The following is a 16,378-nucleotide window of genomic DNA, read 5'->3' on the forward strand; positions in this document are numbered from 1 at the left end:
AATAGCAAAGAGAACATGCATCTTCCTTCTTCCCTGTTCATGTCCATCAGAATCTGTTTACCTCAGACCTTCTCTCAGAGAAACCACAAGCCTACCTTTAATTACCTCAACCAAGGTAATTCATTCATTCAATACATATATTTCAGATTCTACAGCATTATTAGCCTTCAAGCTGCAAGAGAGCATGATCTGGCTTTATTTTGTTCACTCACAGGTAATCCTAGCATACTGTCCACCCTGTAGAAGACACTCAATCAATCCATGAGTAGGAATGAAAAGGAAGCACAATGCAAAGCCCTAGAGGCACAGAGACTATCATACTTAGTGCAGAGCTAGTTACTAGCCTGTAGGACAGTGATATGGCTCTGTACAGATAGTGTCTAAGAGATGAGGAAGAAATGAAAGGTTGACCCAACTGAATCCTGACCTCCATAAAATGAGTAGGTTCTTATGGGACAGATAGTGGTAGGAACTGTGAAGAGCTCATGCCAAGAAAATAGTGTGGTTTCAATAAGAATATGGGAGGGTGAGGGAGAGATGAGTTTGGTAGAAGTAAAAGGATAAAGAATGAGACTTAATAGGTCATTAAAAGGAAGGTTCCAGATAACTTCTCTTCTATTCTTGCTCTAAATACATCATCTTTTATCTGACTACTTTGCTTAGCTGAACTGAACTTCATTTCTCCAGTGTACCAAATTAGATCGACTCTGCCTCATTCCAGCAAACCTTCCCCTGATCCGTCCATATTCAAGTTTCCTTCTTAACCAGCGTATAGCCATCATCATAAAACTGACCTTTGCCAGGCTAAGAAATATACAAAATAGTTAACTCTTAGTATCTTCAATTGCTTACTGCATCCCAGCTGTTGGCCAGTTTCTTAGGAATTCCTACAGCAATACTCCTCAGAACCCAGGCAGGCTCTTCTTCCTTTTCTCCCGTTCCTTTGCAAACTAATTCCTAATAAGCTCTGGGGAATTTGAATCCAGCCACTCAGCTGAAGTAACAGTGTTACAGTTTCCAGTGACCTTGACATTGCTGAAGTCACAGTCAGCCTTTGGTTCTTACTACAGCTGGCCTCTTAGCAGCATTAAAAGTGGCCATCAGCAGCCTTCCCCTCTTTGTGGCACTTTGGATCCCTGACCACTGAGTTGGAAACCATAAAACTGATGGTTCAGTGAGCTCTCAGTTCTTCACAAGCAGGCATTATAAACACCCTGTTCCCTCTCCCTGACCCATGAAACACACAAATGAACACCCAGATACACACACACCCTGACCCTTCAGCAAGAGAAAAGATCCAGACCCACCTTTTCCCTCTGCTGTTATTCCAGAGTGTTGGACGTGCTGAGTGAGGGTCGGGTCAACACTTTTTTTTTTCAAAGATCACAGCAATAAATCAGTTATTATTTTAGGCTTTAACAAACACAGAATTACTTCCCCCTCTCCCTGGTATTTGTCTTTGGCTTCTCTTCCTCCCCTGCTTTTTCTTCCCCTTCCTCCTCAATTTTTTAAAAATATAAATGTCCCTCTTAGGCTGCCAGCTTCCCAGACCCTGATTTACTGTCCTGTGACAGTAGGAGATCAGGATGTTGAGGCAAGCATAGGCAATTTGGTCATCCTAGTGTCACTTGCTAGGTCTGCGACCTTGAGCAATTGTTTAACTTTTATGAGTCTTTCTTTTCTGTGACACAGATTGTCCATTAAAGTAGGATATGAAAATTTTAAAGTGCAATGTCTAGAACACAGCTGGGTGTGTAGACAGTTTTCTTCGGATGGCCTGTCAAGAGGTTTGCAGGCATCTCTGAGATCTCAGCCTGGAGACACTCTTGGAACACTCAGCTGCTGCTAGGTTCACCTCTCTGAACAGATGACACAGATACTTACAACATACTAATGTTTTGATCTTGTAATTTGTACTATGGCTTATTATTATACTAAAAATTATTGACTTCATTTTTCACCTGGTCTATTTTTTAAAGATTTATTCATTCCCTTTATTTCTTCTCTACCACTGGCCTTCCTATTTTTCAGGCTTTAACAATTTTATTTCCCTTGACTATCATAGCTTTTCAAAATTTCATATTAAATAAAATCTACTATCCCTATTCTTTTAATCTATTCTTGAGTGTATCTGTCTGTCTGTCTCCATTTATGGCTGTGTCTGTGTTTGTGTGATATCTTTGGAAAAGTCTGCATCATTCCTCCTTTGTCATCTATCGAGATGTTATTGTTTGAACTCAAGATGTTGTTTTCTACTGTTTTCTATGATCTTTCACTTTGGTCTGCTTCTTTATTGTTCTGGCACTTTTCAAACTTCATTATGTGCTATTTATAATTCCTTATCCAAATCATAAAGTACAGGAGGGAAGACTGGTCAGGTAGCTGAAGGCTGCATCTAGGGTCCACAACTCTGTCAGAGGATGCTGACAAGGACATTGTCCTCCCACCTGGGCTCTGCAGACTCCTGCAGATCCCCTTACACACTGACTCTCTCCTCTCTTTCTTCATGGACTCCTTAAAGCATTTAGTCTTGGTCGAGACTGTTCCTCATGCTGTGTCTCAACTCATTTCCTCAAACATAAATGAGGCCATGCCACTTGCCTGCTCAAGCCCTATAGTGGGTCTCTATAATGGCACAGGAAACAAAGGGAACAATCATAAATGACTATGGTATTTCACTGGAAAAAGGCAATTCAAAACTACCAAGAGCATCTACCTCACTCCAGTAAGAGTGACTATGAACAAGAAGACAGATGGTGACAAATATGGGTGCAGATGTTGAGCATAGGGACCATTTAAACACGGCTTGTAGAGATGTAAATTAGTCCAGCCACTATGGAAAACAGTGTGGAAGCTTCCCAACAAATAAATGCAAGCAGAATTAGCAGGCAATCTAGAAATCCCAATAGTGCTTATCTATCAAGGGAGAGAAACTAAGCATGATAAAGAGGCATCTGCACTTGAATGTTTACTGCAGTGTTATTCACAAAAGTCAAGATATAGAAACAAGCAAAGGATCTCCTAATGGAACAACAGATACAGAAAAATGTAAACTATTTGCACAGTGTAAAGAAAGACTGAGGTCTTGTCACTTAGAGGGACATGAAATGAACTTGGAGGAAAAATAGCTACTACATAATCTCACTCAAGTAGAATTTTTGAAAAATTTTATCTCAATAGTTCAGAGTAGAAGAGTAATGTCACTAGAGATTGGGAGCAAAGAAAAGAGAAAATATGGGGAGACAATAGCCAGTGGATGCAATGTCAGATAGAAGTAATTTATGGCATTTAATTGCCTGGTAATGTAACCATAATTAATAATCATATATTATATGACTAAAAATATCTAGAAGGGAAAATTTTAAATATTCTTACCACAAAGAGATGATAAAGGTTCAAAGTAATAAATATGCTAATCACTCTAATTTGCTAATTGTGTATTTCAAAGCACGACATTGTGCATATAAATATATAATTATTCTGTATTTATAAAATATGACAATTTTAGGGCTAGAAAATGGTTCAGAGGGTAATAGCTCTTACTGTCAAGTACTACAACCTAAATTTGAGTCCCAGCAGCCACCTGGTAGAAGGAGACAACCGACTCCTGCAAGTTGTCCTCTGACCACAAACACTCCATGACATGCACTCACCTAGACACACACACACACACACACACACACACACACACACACACACACACAAATAAATATAATTTTAAAAGAAAAAACTTACAATGATAATAATTACCTCCAACAGGAGTCAACGTATGTTGAGCAATTACTGTGTTACAAGTTTTTTTTTTTGCTAATTGCTTTCTCCTGTTATCCAACAACATTCTGAAGAAAGTATTCCCATTATAGAGGCAAGAAAATGTGAAGAGCAGAAAAGTTAACTAACTATGCAAAGTTCACATCACAAGTCAATGCTTTATTGGGAACACAAATTCTTAAGCACTAGGCTAATGGGTTAAGCTATATGTTCACAGTATACAAATTACACTGTGTAGCATCTGTTCCCTTAGGGAGAGTAACCTTAACATGGTGGCCATATGGTAACCGGTAGAGAGAGATTTTGAGATACACTGAATCTGATTCCAGAGTTGACTCTGTAGTCACCTTTCCACTCTTTTTCCTGGACAATAAGTACTGGACATAAATGCTCCTTGCAAAGTAACATAAATAGGGGAGATTTTAACAATTCTCAAGTTCAGAAATAGTCTTACCCCATGGAAGAACATGTACAATGTACCATTTATCTAAAAATAAAATGGAAAAAATTACTTCACAGACCATACTTTAGAAAAGCAAAAGACTTCATATTTCATTATATTTCAACATAGACATCTGTGGTGTGACAAGACTTTTCCTGAGGAGATTCACCACACAAGTATATTCACCCCAGATAGGAAGCTCATAACAGATAGAAGTATGGATACCACCAAAGCCCAACTTGGTGAACCAATGAGTTTTCTGGTGTTAGTGGGGAATGTGGGTGAGGGGTTACTTACAGGAATACAGGTGAGGAGTTACTTACAGGAACAGAATAACTCAATGACAACTGTGTCACAGAAGCCCACCCCAACTGGGTGACAGACTACAAGCTGGGAGACTTGGCATGCTGCACAGCCTACAGGTGACTCAATGGGTTGGAGAGTGTACTTTCTCAGTGACTCATTTGATCTAAACCTCTTATAGTCAGCAGGTCTCTGCTTCATCCAAACAGCAGGTCTGGTCTCAGAGTCTTCTTTGCAGCCTAGCTCCTCTAAGAGAGACTCCCAGCAGCCTTTACTATTTACTGTAGATGGAGTTTCTCTGTGTCTCATCAGCTGCTCCTAAATAACCACAAAAAGTCTTAAAGTGAATTATAAATGCTCAGCCAATAGCTCAGGCTTGTTGCTAGCTAACTCTTACATTTTAAATTAACCTACATTTCTTATCTACGCTCTGCCACATGACTTGATACCCATTCTCAGCACAGCAAGTTTATCTCCTTCTCTCTGAGTCTACTCCCGATTCTGAGAGACTCCTCCTCTTCTTCCTCATGCTCTCATTTTTCTGCCTAACCTCTACTTGTCTGGCTATTGGCCAGTCACCTTCTTTATTAACCCAATCACAGTGACACATATTCACACAGTGTAAAGAAATATTCTACAGTTTACTCTTGGGAGGGAAAGGGCCTAGTGAATCTGGCCAGTTTCAAGGACTTTCTGAAGCTATTGTGAGTTGTTTACCTTCTGGTTTAAGGAGCTTCCCAGCAGTATAGAATGTTTCAATCTTGAAGGAAACTGCTACACAACAATATGCAAAGTTATGGGTTGTATGGTATGGAGATGAAGTGTTTCCTCCTGGTTCATGTGTCCAGATAATGTCATTACTTGAGATCCTATGGAAACTTTTGAGGGTGGAGCCTAGCCTTAGGAAGGCACTGGGAAATGAATTTGAAGATTATACCTTGCTTCCCAGTCCCTTCCAACCTCCTTGCTTCCCCCTGTCAAGTGAGCAGCCTCTAATTTTACATATTCCAGAGCCATAATGTTCTGTTTCACAATGGGTGAGAATCAATCGAGACAGACTGTGGGCTGGCATCTCCAAAATGATGAGCCCAAAGCAATCTGTCCTTCCTTTAAGTCATTTCCGTCCGCTATTTGCAACTAGAAAACTGACTGGCACACTGAGCATCTGCTCTCCACTAGGCATTTCTGCTTCTTAGAGGGAAATGTTCTCTCCTGTCATTCAAATGAGAAAGTGGAGGCTCAAAGGGACAAAGCAACTTGCCTAAGTTTACCTAGATGGCACATAGTAAAGCTTAAGGTTGTAAACCCAGATGTGTATTCACAACACTTCAGCATCTGGCACATACAAAGCTCTGAGTGGGAGCTGTTTCAATCTCTTTGTCAGAATCCCTACCACAATCAACCCTAATCCCCAGAGTCTGAACATCCCTGTGGAGTGTAGAGACTGTCCTTCTTCATGCACCCCTACCCAGACTTCATGTTTCCCTTCTGTAGCATTGCCTCTGCCCACTGTATCTCTGGTAATATTCCAGTGAGCATCTCCATGAGGACTTGAGTCCATTAGCAGCAAGGCCTGGATGTGGGCATCTTTTCCCACAGTGATGAGTTGAAAGCATGCCGTGGCTTGCACAGATTACAAGTCTAGGGCTAGAGAATGCAGGTGGTGACCATGACTCCCAAATTTCCTGAGCTGTTTACCTATGAGCCAATTGCTCTCGGAGCCTCGATTTACCTTTAAATGTAGATGATATGATGCTCCTGGGGATGTTTTTGAGAGGAGGAGAAGAGATAAAAATGAAACTTCTGACAGGCATAGGGCTTAGTTCACCCTGAATTGCTGCTGCAAGAACATCTGAAATGAAACATAGCTAATCCTCAGGCATGCTCACAGACCTTTTCCCGGCCTTCAATAGCTTATTTCTAATTTCTTAGAGCCACTTGGATGTCAGTTCTTTCTTCTGGACTGTACAGCATGAACCTCTCCCAGAGCGCCTTCACTTTTTTTTTTATAGCCTTAAGAGTTGAGCCACAGGGCTAGTGTGGTAGTTCAGTTTGTATGTGTTTGTATATGAGGAACTAAGTTTGATTTCCCCACACAGGCCCATGAACACTCTCCCACACACACTTGCACACAAATACACACATGTACACATGCACACACACACCGAATGGGTTACAAAAATGAGCACATGAATGGTCCAGTGTGACCTGAGGACACGGATCTCAGTGTGTTGATGGAGTGGACCTTGTCTATGTGAAGGCTGTAGGGGCCCTTGAGTGGGTGGCAGAGCACCAGAGTGCTGGGTTCAGGCTGTGTTCCTAATCACTAGGATTCAATCCTCACCTCTGCCACTCACTCCCTTCATTATCTCAGGTAAATGATTAAACCTTGAACCTCAACCCTGACATTTACCAAATGTTTGTCTTAGTGCTTGCCATACATGGGCTATAAGGAGAGCCACATACATTCTAACATACAGAGCATGTTGAATGATTTCTAGCATATGACCAGAGCCAAAAAATGCTATAGTGAGTGGTCCCAACTGGGTTCACCTGAATCTACACACCAATTATCTCTATTTCTCACATAGCTATTTTGCAATGGTTAGTGGAGTATTGTCTAACATTTATTTAGCTAAGAAATTATTCCCTAGTCTCCTGACTGAACTCCAGTTCCACTGAATCTCCTTCAGTTCCTAGACGAGTTTTTCTTGGATCCCTAAGTCAGAATTCCTGCAGTGGCAAGACTGTTTAACTTTAGGCAAGCTACTTAGCCTTTCTGCACTTAAGTTCCTTCCTATGCCAAATAGAACCATTACTGAGATGAAACATATATGGAAAACACTTGGCAAAATGCTCTATATTTAACATGAACTTGAAGTATGTTATATGAACTATAATTAAGTCTTTTACTTACAGTTTGTGCAACATCCAGAATTTTAAGGAACACTTGTCCTAGTTTATCTCCTAAGGACAAATGATGGTACAAAATCCATAAAAGAAAATATTGGAAAACACCCCAAAGCAAGTTCATTAATACCAGTTTGCCACATGTCATTCTGTTACTCTATTTCTAAAGCTTTTAAGTAAAGCCAACACTGGGGCCAAAGTCAGCTATCACCTACTTTGAGCTATTCTTTTCACATACACAGAACACTTACATGAAATAGTTTCCAATCTGCTGTGAATAAAGCAGGACTCCAGCCTTAACAACTCAGATGCAGACCCTGGAGATGTTCTGTGTACGGTGTCTATTGCAACAAAAATGCAGGGCACCAGCAAACACCACGTTTGAGGACAGCGGGCAGAGAAGTCTGAGAGACCCCTGGAGCTGTTCCTTCTCTTCCCCAACCCTAGAGGATGAGGTTGGAACAAGTACCCATTTAACATTGGACGTCAGTGGATCTTTCTGGAATGACAACTTTTTAAATCAAGTGGTGGAGATGATTCTGTGAGTGTCTTCTGAAAGGCCTACACTGTGGCTGCCACCCCAGGAAAGATGTGAGGCACCCAGCTTCCTGGAGATTATTTCCAGTCCCTGTGGTTGGAAGAGTGAACTGGTCAAAGGGAAGAGGGGGTTCCATATGTGGAAGAATTTATGGAGGGCTTTTTACATCAAAGTGACTGCTTTCCTATTTCCACCGAAAACAAAACTAGACCAAAAAAGGTGGGCACCTGGTATCTTCTCATACAAGGGTGTAAGATGTGATACATGCTTATAAAGCTCGGGTATGAGGGGCCCAGGGTTAAGACATGGAGCCTCAGTGGACACAGTCTCTACCACCAGGGGATTCAGACTCTAGGAAGTCTGGTGAGCATATGCAAAGGAGACTAGAAGTCTGTCAACTTAATTTTCAGTTAGTTCACAGGAAATAGATTCCAATTCTTGTAGCTAGAGTTTTCCTGCTTGGCCCATAGTCAGGACAAATCTCTCACCCACCAGTCCCACAGCCGCTCAGATCCAACTAAGTAAACACAGAGACTTATATTGCTTACAAACTGTATGGCCATACCAGGCTTCTTGCTAACTGTTCTTATATTTTAAATTAATCCATTTCTATAAATCTATACCTTGCCACGTGGCTCGTGGCTTACCGGCATCTTCACATGCTGTTTGTCATCGCGGCGGCTGGCAGTGTCTCTGACTCAGCCTTCCACTTCCCAGAATTCTTCTCCTCCTTGTCCCGCCTACACTTCCTCCTGCCTGACTACTGGCCAATCAGTGTTTTATTTACTAACCAATCAGAACAACACATTTGCCATACAGAACATCCCACAGCAAATTCTCTAACCTGCAAGGCCATCCCTGCAGATGGACATGGAAGCTTTCCAAATTAAGGGCCGTAACACCTATAGGAGATCTGCATCTTCAGTTCCCCAGGAGATTCCAAGCAGGGTAATTACCACGGTTGGTATCACTTTTTTCTCTTTCCATTTTCTCATAATCCACAAAAAGACCTGTGTTTTTCTTTTGAAATATATAAAATATCTAGTCACATTTCAATAATCTGCAGTTATCCCCCATACTTACCCAAGTCAAAGCCCCAAATCACTCCTCAATGAAGCTTTTGAAAGATACCTCTAACTTGTCTCTCTGGCTCCATCATTCTACATAGCAATCTATTCCCAGGCATTGTGACCTTGAACATACAAAATAAGCCACATCTCTCACTGGTCAGAACTCTCAGATATTCCAACCCCTAGGAGAGAGAGGCCATTGGTATTAGCATGTCTATCCCCAGATGTTCTGTCATTTTATGATATTTCAGAGCTCACCTCAAAGAGTGTTCCCCAAGTTTCCCCTCTGATCCATCTACAGTGTACTAGATAATGGGATTCTGTTTCTCAGAGCCTTCGAAATTCTGTTCCTCCTTCTTAGAATGCTCTTCCCTAGAATCTCATCTTCATAACCATTTTTTTTACTTCTCCTTTGTTCAAATACCCCTTTATCTATCTATCTATCTATCTATCTATCTATCTATCTATCTATCTATCTATCTATCGATTAACAGGGGGCAAATGCCTGCTATGATGTGCATATGGAGGTCAGAGAACAACTTCTGGGAGATGGTTCTCTCCTCTCACCCTGTGATTCCTGGGGATCAAACTCAGGGTGTCAGGTTTGGATGTAAGTGCCTTTAACCACTGAGCAATCTCACCGGCCCTCAAATGTTTCCTTGTTGTAGAAATGTTTCTAACTTCCCAGAAGTTAGCAACTCCATTATCCTCTTCATGATGCTGTATTTTTTTTTTGTCATGACAAGCACTGTGACCACCATGTATTATTCTTTGGTTTTCTTGTTAACTGTGTCCTGCTTCTAGAATGGGTTGTATTCTCTTTGCACTAGTTTATAAAGCTATGTCAGACCTGAGCCATCACTGTGGTTAAATTGAGGACCAGAGTTCAGATCCCCAGAGTCTACATAAATGTTAGGTAGATCTGGTAGCCCACCCCTGCAATTCCAGCACTTCAGAGACAGAGATAGAAGATTCCCAGAAGCAGTTGGAGAGCAGAGTTAACCATATCCATATCAGCAAGCTCTGGGATCGAGTGAGATACCCTGCTTCAATAAATAAGTGGAAAGTTAACCCAAGTCCCCACACCCATACAAATGCAAGTGCACGTACCCACATGCATCCACACACATGCAAACAGGCATACACACACTAACCCATACCACACATTGATACATGTGAGAAAAAGAAAAGGAAAACTTTTTCACTTTCTTAGAACTTGCTCTGTAAATAATCTTGAATGGATACATTAATATAGGTTAGTAAAGTTTACAGATATCTAAGAGTAAGATAAAATACTGATTCATGGTATTTCTTCAACATTTAATGCTTGGCATGTTAGCTCTGAATAAGAGGTGTTTTAAAGATACAGTAAGACAGAAGGGGCCCAGGTCGAACTGTATAGGTGGACAGATCACAATACACTACAAACCCGAGAGAGCACACAGAGAGCGCTAACAGGGGCCACTCCTTGAAACCCCAAATGCTATTGCCACTATAAAGCAGCTTTTACCTCATCATAGTAGCATAATAATAATTGAATGATTTAGATATTCTTAGATTCTTATTAGATAGCATGAGATAGATTAGATTACTTGATAATAAAATTATTTATGAGATCAGTGATGTCCAGACCCTGAGGGCCTGTGGGGGATGGCTTGCCTCTGGACTCTATTCTTCTCAGCGTGTGTTTTCATTAACTAAACAATGTTTCTATCTATCTTATTTTCCCTGTCTAAAGTCTCATTTCACACTTAACTCAAACTTGTTGGCATTTATTTTGTCACATAAAAATGCAGGACTATGTTGATCAATTTTCCCCCAGTCATTGACCATTTATTCTTCTAGAAACATTTTTCCATTTTGACTTATGCATATCATATGCAAACCTGATATAATTTTGCTCATGTATTTCTCTATCATGTACTTTAATTTTTCTATTAATTTTCATTTGAGTACCTCTTTTAGTACAATTTTAATTATTGTTACATAAAGGCATTTGTTACTGTTAGTCAATTCCCACTTCAGTTTCATAGAAAAATGTATTGATATTCATAAACTCTTTCATGAGAATTGCACATGCCATGTTTAGTGTAATATTTTTAAAACTGTAAAGAAAGTTGAGTAGTATTTATATAGCTAGTGATAGCTTTTCTTTACTGAAATGGCTCATTCTGATCTTCTCTGCATTCACTCACTGTCTAACACATTTGCTATATTAACATTTGTTAGGGATATTGTTTGATGTCTTTACTTTATTTATTACTATTACTGCATGATCATCATTCACCCATATCTTGTAAATGATGATTAGTGGTACATAAGGAAGTTATTCATTAATTCATGTGGCCATTCATCAAATACTTAGCATATATGAAATGCAGAGCAATACATAGACTCATTGTTGAGCAGTTAACTACTGTGCAAGGCAGTGAGTATCAGTCAAGCTGAGAAACGATCATGTCTGTGTGTGTAGAAGTAAAAAAATCCATTGTGGCTTATAAACATCAGGCAAGCAAATAAGTATGTAATTATAATTAGTGATGAACACATAGGCTGTAAGAATCACAAATGTCAGGGAAATCTGACTATGATAAAGTGGTTAGAGAACATCTCTGGGAAAACTACAATAAAAGTATAAATGAGTGGAAAAAGAAATCAGCAAGACAAGAAGTCTCATGAGAGGCACCCACAGGCAGAGGGAACAACTTTCAAAAGTCCCCAAAAGAAGAAAACCCTAGGGAGTATCAGAATCCATGTAGATGCCAGGTAAGTATAGTGGCCTACCAATAAACCCTTCACTGAGAACACAGACACGGTATCCAAGGCACAAGCTGGCCAGCCAGACTAGCCATATCAGGTAGCTATGGCTTCAGGGGAAAGGCTATGTCTTGAAAGAAGAATGTGAAGTGTGATCAAAGAAGATTCCTAATGACAACTAGTGTCCTCCTGTGTATATGAATGCATGTGCATGCACACTCACACATTATGCATGCAAAAAGACATGTGTACATGTATAACATACCACACATATATGTATTTTAAAAAGGAAGAAAATAATTGTCGAGTTTATATAACTTGGTCCATACCTACTCTGGAATTGAGTATCACTATATAAGTATCAACCTATAGTTTAGGCTTGTTACCAACTAGCTCTTACAACTTAAATTAGCCCATATTTCTTATCTATGCTCTGCCACGTGGTGGTACCTTTTTTCAGCATGGCATGTTCATCTTGCTTTTCTCCACCCTCCTTCTTCCCCATGTTCTCTTCTTGTCCATGAATCCCATCTAAGCTCTACCTGCCCAGCTATTGGCCAGTCAACTCTTTATTAACCAACGAGAGTAGTACATATTCACACTGTACAAAAAGATTAGTCACAGTATAGGAATGCAATCAATTTTATTTTGACTTGGAATCCTTGCTTAACTCTTCCTCATCTAACAATTTTACATAGAGACTTCAGCATTTTTCACACATATAGTCATCACATCTGAAAATAGCCATGGCATGATTCTTCTAACACTCTTCTTTTGCAAATAACTCAGTAAACTTAAGGAATTCCTGTTCATTTGTTTGTTTCTTGTTGAAGTGGCTAGGACTTGAGAATAGTATTATAGTGATAACTATAGTTATAACATGCAGTTAAATGTAGTAATAACTAATTTACAAACCTTTAAGCAAATACTTTCATCCTTTTACCTTTGAGTGCCATATTGCTTCAAGTGTTTGTGTTTTTGTTGACTCTAATATCTACAATGTGGTTAGGAAAGTTAGTTTCTGTTCTGAGAATTTTGTTGATAAGAAAACTATTGAGTTTTACTCATGCTTTTTATATAATGGAATATTTTATGTATATGTGTATATATGCCAAATCATATTAATTGATTTAAAAATATTAAATTATCTACAAATTCTTAGAAAAAACTCAGCCTAATCAACTTATCTTTTCTATACATTTATGGCTTCAATTATTTGTTATTATTATGTCTAAAAAGTCACCTCCTCATGATTATGAACAAAATTTACCTGTAGTAACTTAACCAGATATACTGGTTTCAGCATATCAATATCATGCTAGTCCAAGGTAGACATTGTGACAAACATCTACAATCTAAGCACTCAAGTGACTAAGAAAGGAGAATTGCAAGTTCAAGGCCAGCTCTGTTGCAAATAAGACAGCCTCATAAACTGAGTTGGGGAACATTCCCTACTTTCTATTCCCTGGAAGAGATAGAATATTTAGATTATTTATCTCACAATTGTTTTATAGTTATCTGTTGAAGCTATCAGGGTTTGTTGTCTCCCTTGTGGAGAGATTTTTAATTTTGGTTATACATATTTAAATTTTTTCCTCTCTTTTTGAGTCAACTTCAGAAACAATGCACTTTCAGAAACATCTTAATTGTATTTGAGATCTTACTCACATTAAAATCCATAATTAGCATTACTATTTATTAAATTATTCAAAGCCTTTAATTTCCTGATTTTCTAATCCTTAATACTGCTCTTTTGTACTTTTTCTCTTTATTCAGTTGCAAAGAAGTGTTTCTGTTTTACTGTCCTCGGCAGAAAAGAAACAATCAAGTTTAGTGGCCCTTTAACTTTATTTTTTATTTCATTACTTGTTGCTCCTATTGTATTGCTTTTTCCTTATATATACTTTAAGTTTATCCTGGGGCTCGTTTTGTTTTATTTGGTTTAGTATGATCTTGATAATTCTTTATGTTTAGTGGCCAGCACATTCAACTTCAACCTTTTCTTTTTTAAAACTCCTAAGTTTTGTTCTGTGGTATTTTCATGGTTCTCCAGCCACCATTGTCCATTAGAAGATTATGATGTATTCTTAGATCAATGAGTTATTTGGATTTTTAAAATTTTATTAATTTCTATGCACATGGTATTTTACGATGGTTCTTTTGTGCATTGCTTTGTAACTTGATGACATTATAGGGGTATTGGTTATTTTTCTGTTGCTGTGATAAAACACCAGGGCTTATCTGGGTTTATGGTTCTAGAAGGTTAGGGTCCATAGTAGTGGAGATAGCATAGCAGCAGCAGGTGGCAGACATGGCCTCTGGAGTTGAATGCTAAGAGTTGAGGGATCACATCTTAAATCACAAGCAGGAAGCAGAGGGAGTGACCTAGGAACGGCACAAGGCTTTTGAAACCCCCAGTGACATATTTCCTCTAGAAAAGCCATACCTTCATACTCTACCCAAACAGTGCCACCAAATGAGGACAATGGACTCAAATATCTGAGCTTGTGGGAGTACATTCTCATTCAAACCACCACAGTCGTCATTCATTATGTTTGTTTGACGGAAGTTCCTTAAAATCTGAAGAGGCTAGCATCTGGTATTGTCTTAAGATGTGTTTACATTTTTCATTATTTAGCTATGAAGAATTTCAACTATCTAATTGTTAGATGCTGTACTTCATTTAATGATCATTAATTGAAAGAAATATTCACTAATTGGAAGAATTATCTCTTGCTTTTTAAATTTTTTTTGATATAATAACTACTGGAAATAGAGCCAGGTGGTGGTGGCACACGTCTTTAATCCCAGCACTTGGAAGGCAGAGGCAGGCAGATCTCTGTGAGTTCAAGGCCAGCCTGGGCTACAGAGTGAATTTCGGGGAAGGCACAAAGCTACACATAGAAACCCTGTCTCAAAAACTCCCCCCAAAATAGTAATAATTGCTGGAAATACATCCCTCAGATATTGATCTATAAATAATTTCACAGATTTTGTCATATTTTGCATTATGTATTTTGAGACTATATTGTTAAATGTGTTAAAATTTAGGAGTTTTTCCTTTTCCTGGTACATTGAACACTTTGCTGTTATATAGTGATCCTATTTATCCCTTGTAATACTTTACAAAAAACAAACAAACTATTATCTATGCAACACAACTAACTTTATTTTGTTGTAAATTTCAGAATTTTGGTGTAGGTACATTTAAGAACATCTCATCAATAACATGGATTACTTCTTCATATTTAATCTGGAAATAGGTCTGATACTGGAAAGTAGATCCCAAATGTCTAATTTTGTCCTATGACTGTTTACAAGATTTTTTTTGGCTTTTAGCATTCGGGCTTCCATGTGTACATGAAATTTTGTTCACATTTAGCCTATGTGGACCTTACTGAGTTTCTTGAATCTGAAACTGCTTTCATAAAAATCGGTAAAAACTTCGGTTCTTTAAACAACTTTTCTGCCATGTTCTCTTTCTCCTTTCCCTATGACAATCTAAGTTATAGGTATGTTAGAATTTTTAATATTGTCACACACATTATTAAAGCCATTAAAAAAATCTTTTTCCTCACAATGGGCATTTTCTACTGATGCTTATCTCATTTATGTGCTGCCTTAACATCACTCAGTGAAGGTTTTAATTTCAGGACTAGAATTTGCATGTGTGTGCTGATGTGAGCCTGGGTTTTCTGTTTCTCTGCTTATTCCTTGTCTTTTCATTGATTGCTAGCATACTCGCCCTTGTCCTTACCTGAGCAGTTAAAAGCACTGTATGATGAATTTTGACTGCTCATTCTGACATCTGGCTCAAGTCAGAATGGGTGTCTCTGTTGACTGTCTTTTCTCTGGAGAAGGATATACATCTCCTTCAATGCTATATAACTTTATATTATGTTTGGGAAATTGTGAATACTAGGTAAGCTTATCATTTTCTGGAACTGGTGGTTTTCATTTGGTTTCATCCTCATAAATGTTTGACTTAGTTGAAATCAAATGAAAATCTTTGACTCTTGGTCTGTAGTTCCAATCTCAGTTCTGATCCTTAATGCTCAGTTCAATCACTTTTTATCTACCATGTGCATGTGTCATTCGGGAAAAAGTTTATACAATAATTTTAGGGACTGAGAAAGTAATTCAGTGGTAGAGTACTTACTTAGCATTCCCCAAACTCCAGATCCATTCTTTACCCACACCCCAAATTTTAGATTCTCTTCACTGGTTCTCTTCATTTAAGAATTTATTCATTTATTTTTATTTTGAGATATAGTCTCAAAGAGTAGCCCAGGCTAGCCTCAAACTTGTAGCAAACTGTTGAAGGATATTTTTATACTATGTGAAAATGTATTGCTGTGATTGGTGCAATAAAAAGCTGAATGGACAATAGCTAAGCAGAAGGTAAATACAGGATTTCCTGCGAGAGAAAGGAAATGGAGATGAATCAGATGCGGGGGAGATGCCAATGAGGCACGGAGGGAGTTGAACATACAGATGAAGGAAAGGTATAATGTAGATTAATAGAAATGGGTTAATTTAAGTTATAGGAGCTGGTTAGGAACAAGCCTAAGCTATAAGCTGAGCTTT

General features: G+C 38.7%; 1 long non-coding RNA gene across 1 annotated transcript; it reads right to left on the reverse strand.

Annotated features, from left to right (window-relative positions):
* Positions 1–4,054: 4,054 nt before the first annotated feature.
* LOC131897156 (uncharacterized) lies at positions 4,055–7,481 on the reverse strand. Its single transcript, XR_009375583.1, has 3 exons — positions 7,434–7,481; positions 6,249–6,368; positions 4,055–4,834 (listed from the first exon to the last, which is right to left on the reverse strand). It is a non-coding gene; the product is annotated as an uncharacterized LOC131897156 (long non-coding RNA).
* Positions 7,482–16,378: the final 8,897 nt, after the last annotated feature.

Source organism: Peromyscus eremicus, chromosome 20 (genome assembly GCF_949786415.1).
Source record: "Peromyscus eremicus chromosome 20, PerEre_H2_v1, whole genome shotgun sequence".
Lineage (NCBI taxonomy): Eukaryota > Metazoa > Chordata > Mammalia > Rodentia > Cricetidae > Peromyscus > Peromyscus eremicus.